The following is a 10,431-nucleotide window of genomic DNA, read 5'->3' as shown; positions in this document are numbered from 1 at the left end:
CGGAGTAGTTATCCTCACCACGTTCATCCCCACGTCAGTTACCATTGCAAGAACCTGTTGTGATTGATCAACTCATCTAAGCTAATACAATTAATGTTGATAGGAATAGTACATAAAATGCAATCAGGAAAGAAAATGATGCATTCATATTACAAATAGTAATCAAATCATACAATGCATCCTACATTCACATTTCTAAATAAACAAATTTTAGAATACAACATATCGCCGGTTGTAAGTATAATAGGAGCAGAGGACGATGATCAAACAAAGCAAGTTATAGGATCAAACCCAAAACCATCCAAAATTGCTAGCAGGTTCGCCGAAACACAACTTTGAGAATAACCACTACATCCTTACTCTGACATGGTGACACCAAGCACATTCTAACTCCGATTCTCCATTAAGACTTCATCATCTAGCTCCTAGATCTGAAGAGAAAAAATGCTTTGGCCAGCTTGTGCTACGCCCATGCCAAGCTTGGGTCAGGCCTTTGCTCTTGAGTGTCAAGCTGGGCTTGCAACCCTTACTAAAGAACCTAGTTTTGCCCTGCCTAAAGCTTATTATAGTTCAACGAGGATAAGCACCAACCAAATTCCAAAAAGAGTGCAACATACACAAGCAACTTGTGAATAAACTTATTGATCACATACTGCTCATTGGCACCACAGCTTAAAAAAAAAAAGAGCACATGCACCTAGAGGGCATAACCCACCATATTTGAGAAAGCTGTAATGGTCACATCTGTTCCTTCTCATTCTATCTGTTAACGGAGGGCATGAGATGAGGAACTTGAAGGAAAACATTAAATTTGCAGATAACATGTGATGCACTCCAAAAAATCATACCTTAGCTTTTCCTATTGGAAGGCAGAAACTAGAATCAAGAACTTCCGCTGAAACAGGGAAAGACACTCCACAGTTGGAGCATCCCAAAATCAATGCTAATCAGATAAATACTTCAAGTTTTACATGACAAAAATAGTTCCACGTTCGAAAAGCTACTTACAGCAACTTGTTTTCAAGAAAAACTACAGGATCAGGATCTCTAATGGCAACTTTTAAAAGGCCCCGGGTGTCTTCTGATGAGTATGGAGTCAGAACTCTCAAACCAGGAACGTGAGCTTACCAAGTTGCATAGCACTGGATATGATTTCAAAATGAGAACCATCTTACATTTCTTCTAACCCACTTTAATGCATTATACAACATATTTAAGTTAAAGTTGCTTTATTTAGCTCTATTCACTAACAATAAATGCAACTTACATTACACAACAAAGTTTCAAACATCTTAAACTACTAAAAGACCAATCAGCTTGACTCAATTTTCTAGTTTAAAATAGCGTTTATGACAGCATAGAGAGAATATAGCAACTTACAACTTGCACTTTGCAGCTTCCTAAAATATATAACAGGCAATTAGGATGAAAATTGGTTTTTTATTAAGCCACATTAGGTAATTCAAAATGGTAGAATAGAAGTAGATTAAAGTGCAGTATCAATGCAATAAAAAATAAATAAATAAATTTGATAGACTGGTAGTGAAATTGGGTAGATTAGCTTTCCCCATGTGTGTACATATCAGTGCCACATCTAGGTTATATCCTGAGCCATATGCCTGCGTAATAATCCATTGATATTTTTATAAATAACTTATTATAATGATGACAAGTTTAACTCTTGTCCAGCATTTTCTTGCACATAAATCAAAGGCCATGAGCTTCCCATATTTGCAAGAGAGTCAGTTTTTATATATTTGGAGGACTGGTGCTATATGAAGAGATTTTGCCCTATCCGGTTGAAGATTGGTTGAAAACTCATTTCATGTTGTTGCATGTACAAATAGAACGGTGCACCGATTTGTTGAGTACGTTTGTCTTGAAAAGTTCAGCGCATTTGTTACGTGTTTGGATCGTTTTTCATATTTAATCTTGGCATATCCACTATTATTTTGTTTTGCAACAGCTAGTTCTCTTCCTTTTTACCTTTAACCAAGTTCTCTGATTCCAAAGATCATTTGAATTATGAGAAGGTGCCACCATAGTCTGTTCCATACCCCAAGTAAAAATGGAAGGTTGTTGTTCGGTATCATAAAAGATTTGTCAATCTACCATTCAAAAGCCAACACCGAAGTGTTGGAAGGCTAATATAAAGTTGATGATGAAAAGATGACAACGACATATTGAGAACGGAAAAAGTTCCACTAGCACAGGTTACCTTGCTTAAGAAGAAAAGAAGTACAAAAGCAAGGCATTTCTACTAATCCAAGATTTGAATATAGCATACAAGCTAGCAACTGAGACTCTCCCTAGCTTTTAACGAAGTGTGAACTTTTATACAACTCATGAAACTCTAAATATCTCAGGAAATCATAACTCGTAATCATTTTTCTTTCTTTTTTGCTTAACTGGCATCATTTTAAAGAAAGTTTTACCACACAAAATGAAACATTGCAAAAGAACTCAACAAAACATGTATAACAGTTCCTATGCATTCCCCCAAAAATTCAAGAGATGCATTGTACATTTCAGTCCCATGCACTCCTGCTTTTTAAAATAAAAATAAAAATGCACCATGGCATTGGTTTATACATGTTAATTGTGTAGGCCTTGGGCTCCATTTCTCGAAAGTTTCTTTGGCGGACGGAAATTGTGAATTGCATGTTGAGAAGCCTCCTTCTATGTATTTTATGTGATAAATCGAAACAGTGAAATTTGACATTGTCTCAAGTAGAGTTTGCATTCAATAACATGGTGAACTGCTCGACACGAAAGTCTTCATTCTTGATTGTTTTTAGTCGAGTGCCCTAACAGATATTTAACTTGGTCCTTTTGCTCAAGCTCCTGAGCATGAGTATTGCAACAGAACATATAGCAGACCGAATTCTAAACATTTTATGCGGATGTGTAAGCCAAGTTGCATGCCTCGAATGATAAGTAAAAGGAATTAGCCGACAAGCATTAGCGACAAAAATGTGTTCGAGGTGGGTGACCATATTATGGTCCATTTATGCAATGAGAGATTTCCTATTGGGACCTACAATAAGTTAAAGAACAAGAAGATTGGACCGGTGCCAATCCTCTGAAAGATCAATGACAATGTTTACATTGTTGATCTTTTGGATAACATGGAGATCTAGCATACTTTCAACATTACGGACCTAACCGAGTATCATGAATCGAAGCGGGATAAGAACTCAAGATCGAGTTCTTTTAAAGTGGAGGGGACTGATGTAGAGCAGGTTGCAAAAACTTACACAGCGAAGATGGACCATAGAAGGCCCAATCGGAAGTGGAAGTGATCAAGACCATCAAAACCTTAACACAATCCTATATCACAAACTAGAATGAGTTTTTCGACATATCATATATGATTTTGGGGTAGGAGAAGCTACTTTATCCAACCAACCTAGTAATGTGGGGTTACCCATGCCGGATTTGTGAGATTCCATCATATCAATGGTTAAAAGTCTACTTTATTTTCGGTTTTACTATAAATAGGAAGTTTTAGTAGGATCATAACTTTTGATCCTTTAAGTTGTAGGATATGAAAAAAGGCTCATAAAAATTAGGAGAATAATGTGATTAGGTCAAATTGGACACTTACTATTTTTGGCTGAAAACTATGAAGTCTAGTAGGAATCATGACAGTCTATAAATAGTAAGTTTACTATTTATAGTAGGTCATGTTTTTAGGGAGTTTGAGTCCAAAACATCCTTCTCACGTTTGAGCTAATTATTGAAAGGATTGTAAATTTTTTTGTCATTAATTAATTTATTTTAAATTATTAAAAATTATTTTTATTTTATATCTCATAAATTTAAGGAATCTTTGCCAGGAGTATAGAAAAGTTATATGAATTTGGAATAGTTATCCTTTCAAAGAGGGTTATCGAACTCATCACGTCCTTAATTTCCTACGTCACGCTGTGAACCAAATAGGTTTTGGATCATCCTTTACAGTCACACATGATGAACAGGTATGAAAGAGATACACCATGATGGCCACGCACAAACCTATGTTTGCCTGTAGTGTTTACCACCTGAGTTGTGGATCTCGACTAGTTTTTGCCGCCAGGACCTAACATCGAGGAGCACAGCTGGTGGACGGCATGAATATCACAGAGACAACATGGTGGGTCCCACTGATGAATGCTCAGGGTTACACGTGCACCAAAGCATTACACGTATCGTACCTTGCAGTCTCACAGCCCACCTATCGTTGATTGCACCTCCATCGGTGTCTCAAAAACTTTTCACACCGTCCCGTCGTTCTCATCAATTAAAGTATCCGCATCATCACGGATTAAAGTCAAGAGCTGAGTGGACCATGTACGAAATCGTGTTGGCAAGGTTAGGTGAACTCACTTTAACATGACAAAAATGAGCATAGCCTTCCAAAAGCAACGAAAGCTAGCAAACGTTGTTTTTTTTTTTTCTTTTTTCTTTTATTTTTTTTAGCTACGCGGAGCGGAGAGCCGATTAAGTACTGCCCAGATAACACATAAGTAGGTGTTTTCCTGATCGTGGGCTCACCTTGATTATATGATTATATGTTGTGTATGCAAGCTGAATTAATAAGGTTGAAAATATATATATATTTGAAGTAGATCTAAATCTCAAGTAGATCACAAAATAGGGAAAAGCTCGAAAGTAGAGGTGGGCATCGAGCCGAGTCGAGTCGAGGTGGGCCAAGCTCGGCTCAGCTTGTCCATGATGTACTCGAGTTCGAGCTTGGCCTCGAGCTCAACATTAAAGCTTGACTTGTTTGCCAAAGTTGTCAAGTCGAGTTCAAGTTGAGTCGAGTTTACCTCAAGTCGAGCTCAAGCTTGTTGGGTGAGAGAATAATGGATTCTGTTCTTGATTCTCTTCCATTGATGAAAAATTCAGAAATCTTAAGAGAATCAAAGCAAAACCCAATGAAAAAACCAAACAAAGCTTTGAATCGGATGAGAAAACCTGTAAGAACCGACCTATTCTTGATCTTCTTCCACCAGCAAAAATCCAAGTACTAGAAAAGAAACAAAGCAAAACACAGATCAAAAATCTAAGTAAAGAGCTCTAGCCAATCAGATCATTGGATTTCCTTGAAGCTCTAACAAATCTGAGAAGAACGCATCTTGGATTTCTTGGGTTTCTTACCCAAGAAGTAGATCTCAAGAGATTGAAATCATACTATTGTGGAGCTGAAATGAAAACTGGTGGTGGTGGTCCGGGCGGGCGTGCGGCTGACAGTGGGTAGAGAAAGAGAAAAAAGGAAAAGGGAAATGAGGTGCATGAGGTCGGGTAGAGACTCTAGGGTTTGTTTGTTTTGTTTTTTTTTTTATTTTTTTATTTTTTTTAAAGTTAAAACTTAAAACTTATATTAATATAATATATATGTTATATATAATATATAAAATATATAATATTTAATATATTTATTAATCAAGCCGAATCGAACTCAAGTTCGAGCTTCGAGTTGAGTCGAGTTGAAATGCACCCTGGTCGAACTTGGCTTGAACTCAACTCGAGCTTCAAATAATTAGCTTGGCTCAGCTTGAATCAGCCATTCAAGCCGAGTCAATCCGAGCTGACTCGAGCCGAGTCGAGCGAGTTTTTCGAGCTAGCTCAACTTGTGAACAGCCCTACTCAAAAGCTTGTAAAAGTTTTAGATAAAGTTGAGTTCTGTGTTTTCTATTCATCTATATTCATGGGACGCGGATTAGCTACTGACAAGTTGAGTAGCGAGGTGTGTGTGTGTGTGCGTGTGTTAAAAAAAAATTTTGAGTAGGGAGGCTCGCTAGTGAAGTGATGTCACCAAGTTACGTGGGCCCCACCATGTTGTATGTGTTGTATCCCCACCGTCCATCCATTTTTAGAGATCATTTTAGGACATTAGCCAAAGAATTAGGCTGATCGAAATCTGAAGTGGACCCGCCACGGAAAACAATGGGGAGAGTGACGCCCATTGTTGAAACCTTCCTAAGGTCCACCTTGATGTTTATTTGAGATCCAACCTGTTCATAAGTTAACACAGACTTTAAAGAACGGAAAACACTAATATCATTTTGATCGAAAACTTTTGTAGCCCTTAGAAGTTTTTAATGGTGAACGTCACTCACTCCACTGTTTTCTGTGGTGGGGTCCACTAGAGCTTTGGATCTGATTGGTTCTTTGTTTAATACTCTGAAATGATCTCTCCAAATGGATAGACGGTATGGATACAAAACATACATCACGGTGGGACCCACATAATTAGGTGACGTCACTTCAGTAGGAGTCTAGCTACCCAACCTGTCAGTATCTAGTCCGCGTCCATATATACGTCGCCAAATCACAAGGGGAAGTGGATTGCGTAGTAAGTTAAACTATTTGAGGTCCTCCATAATTTATTTATTTTATCCGCTCTGTTCATCCATTTTCCCCTATGATTTTAGGGCTTGAACTAAAAAATAAAGCATATAGAATATTCATATGGACCACACCAGAGGAAACATTTGAATTGAAATTCTACCATTGAAAATTTCATCACAAGGCCGGATGGCTATAGGAATATTTTAAATACGGTGTGGTCTACCTGAGATTTAGATTAGATCACTGTTTCATGCGGTGTAGTTCACTCTAGATTTGATTAACAACGGTAACATTATGCAATTGATCCCTTTGATATCCTGACCTTCCCATCAGAATGAGTTTTGTATCTTCCCACTATACAACCCACTTATGGGCCATGCACCTTACTAAACCTACTTATTCTTATTTTCCAAGAATATTCCCCTATCATACGGACAACTTTACACAAGTTGAAAAAATGCCCCTACCTTATCAATTTCACTCCATTCTCCCCCTTGTAACCAAATACACGCATGAACTCATCTCTATCATCTCTATTCCTTCTTTTCACCCATTTTCTTCGTTAAATCTCCATAGAATCTCCATCTTACTATCATATTATATCTTCCATGTTCCATTCTACTCAAGGCTACCTGCATTCTTTTTCTGAGAGGACGTCGATGCATTAATAAACGTGAAATCTTGAAGGCTTTTCTCTGAAGAACGTGTTTCACATCAATGCACTCTTATTCTTCTTCTCGAACACGAATTTCACTGATACAGCGGCTATGGGAGGTAAGGATGTTTAAAATCTGAAGAAATTACCTAGAAGTTTGTGGTCAATTTCATACACTGCTAAGTCAATTTTACGCGGTTATCCAATAAACTTCAAGAAGTTCACGGTCAATTTGACGAAGTTTCGCGGTCAATTTCACTTAGTTCCCAGTCAATTTATTGAATTTATTGGTCAACTTCATGCACTACTTAGTCAATTTCATGCATTTTACCATCTACTTCAAGAAGTGAATGGTCAATTTGATGATGTTTTGCGGTTAATGTAATGAATTATCGGTCAATTTTATGCACTTCTCGATAAATTTCACACATTTATCCGTCATTTTCACTCAAATATGACTGACACATCGGTCATTTCACTCAATTCGCGGTCTATTTCACTCACTTCGCGGTCAATTTTACTCATTTTGCGCTCAAGTTCAATCACTTCACGGTCAATTTACTCACTTCGCGATCATTTTCAATCAGTTTGCGCTTAAGTTCACTCACTTCGCGGTCATTTTCAATCACTTCATGACTGAGAAGTAAGTGAAATTCATCATGAAGTGAGCGAACCCGCCCTAGAAGTAAGTGAATTGACCACGAAGTGTGTGAAAAGCATCGCGAACTGAGTGAAATACATCCCTGCAATTGAGAACTTTGAAATTTTGACTGATAAGTCGGTCATATTTGAGCTAGTACAATTATAGATTTCCCATCAAGGCACTCTCGATCCCTTCAGTCATCGTTTGGAAGGCCAAACTACCCCAAGGGTAGATATTAAAGTCTTCAAACGAGCCCACAAGGTCAATATACTATATACAACACATAATATTCATGTCGGTTCCTCTAACAAACCACTCTACACATAATATTATGGCTACCTTCACGACATCTTCTTGCTTTGTAACACCCCGTACTTTTCAGTACTCGGGGGTTATCATGTAACCTAACTTACTCGCACATTCACATTCATTCTAGTCTAAATCCTTCTGTTGTTATTAGGGGTGCACATCGAACCGGTAGAACCGGAACGGAATCGACCAAACGGTCTGGTTTGGTCCAGTTCTAGAGTGCACCGGTTCCGGTTCCGGTTCCAAAAATCAAATAACCGATTACATTGGTTCGGTTCTCTGTTTGGGGGTATGTAGAACCGAACCGAACCGTGAACCAATCCGTAGAATCGAATCGTGAACCGCTCTGTTGAACTGAACCATGGAACCGAACGTGGAACTGAACTAGGAACCCTTTGATTGTTTCCATATTTGACTCATGATTTATGGTTTATAATGCACCATTTGATTGTTTCTATAAATGTATTTTTGCACACCTTTTATAATATCTAAACCATTCATCAAATGGATCACAACATGAATGGACATGGGCTATATGATAAAATAAAACATGCAATTAGGCTAAATTATAAAAAGCCCAGAACCGTGGAACCGATCTGGAACCGAACTGATTTTAACGGTTCGGTTCCGGTTCAGTTCTAGGGAGTTAACGGTCTGGTTCCAGTTTTAAATATCCTAGAACCATTAGGAACGGTTCGGTTCTGGTTTCACCCTAGAACCGGACCGAACAAGTTGATTTTCTATTCACCTTACGGACTACACTTGTACCATGATTTTCGGGTGGAGTTGAAGTTCATTTATCGATTTTCTAGCCATCTTGCAGAGTTCACGTACAATGTGATTTCGGGTACAATAGAAAGTCGAATGATTGATTGTTTGACTATCTGTACATATTCCCTTATCTTGTGATCGCTATTATAATTTGCTTATGATGAGATTTTGTTGATTGGATTAATTTTTGAGTACATGATCATGATTATGAAATGCCCTGTTTAATATATACATTTTCATAACTTGTGATCTATATTGGATTATGAATGATGAGAGTGCAATCTTAGAGGGTACTCCTCACTGCGATAGCCATTGACGTTATCAAACCGTAACAGTTGATGCAGGTGTATAGCTAGCTGATGTTGTTCACTGGGTTGCTTGAGCAAATCAGGTAGCTAAGGAGCTAGACGAGGTCCCTGCGGCCCATATTAAGCTCCACCATTAGATGATAGGTTTCTGTTTTTTTGAAGGGCCCATATTGAGCTCCACCATTAGATGATAGGTTTCTATTTTTTTTTTGTCATTAAGGAACTTTGTATTTGGGATTGTATAAGTCCTGTATGGGCGCTACATTTGGAAATTTGTGATGATTAAAATGTTTGTATTTAATGCATGGTTTACTCTATATTTATTGCTGTTAACTCTGACTAATGATAAGCCGTTCAAATTTACATTGAATTTTATAGGCTAATACTCAGGTTTTTGGAGAACGAGTCATATACTCGGGTTCCAAAAACAAGGGCGTTACATACTTATTGCTATCAAATATCTTATTGAACACATCATGTACATGTTTCTTTAGGATAGGATATTCCTTGAAGTATTTCTCTCTTATTGACTTACTGGAACGATGGATATTGAGTTTTGAGAGGTCACCAGTTTTTAGTCCTGTTATTAGGGTGAAGTCTATCTTCAAAAATTTAAACGGTTCCCCTGTATCTCGAATACTAGATTACCTCTGTATCTCTCAATAAGTAAGTGAAAAAATGCTCCTATAAACCTAAATGATGTAATGTGTAGTTAAAATGAGAATGGGGACTGCCTAAATATATTTAATTTACTGTCATTCTTCTCCAAACCACTCTTCACAATATCAAACCACCATGTCAATGAACGTCTACATGACAAGGTCGGGGCCGACTCGCCAAATTCCTTACACAAGGGTTTGTTATCTGTAAGGATGAATTAGAAATTATATCAACAATAACATTCAATATTTAATGAAGCATAATGTGAAAGTTGACTTGTTGCAGTGAAAAATCTTAAAGTATGGTGTGAGTTTGCCGAGTCGGCGGTCAGTTTTTGGCGAATTCCAAATGAAAGTACAAGACTTATAAGTGAATTTTCACAAATTTTGAGCTTGTTTCACTCATTTATCAGTCAATTTCATGAAGTTGTCAGTAAATTTATACAAGGTTGTTGGTAAAAAAGATGTCAATATCAAGTAGTTATCGGTCATTTTGACAAATTTCAAGTCAAAGTTGCTGACTCATAGGTGAAATTCAACAAGTTTGCGGTCAATTTCACTTAGTTATTGGTCAATTTTTCGAGTTATATGTTGCATTTTGGCCCGACAACGTTATGAAATTGACCGTGAAGTGAGTGAAGTTGACCGCTAACTGACTGAAATTCACCACGAAATCACTTCAATTGATCGCGAACTCACTGAAATTGACTAGAAACTAAGTTAAATTGAACGTGAACTGATTGAATTGAC

Source organism: Magnolia sinica, chromosome 14 (assembly GCF_029962835.1).
Source record: "Magnolia sinica isolate HGM2019 chromosome 14, MsV1, whole genome shotgun sequence".
In the NCBI taxonomy this organism is placed as follows: Eukaryota; Viridiplantae; Streptophyta; class Magnoliopsida; order Magnoliales; family Magnoliaceae; genus Magnolia; species Magnolia sinica.
The sequence above is the reverse complement of the archived record's forward strand: the minus strand, read 5'-3'. Positions refer to the sequence as shown.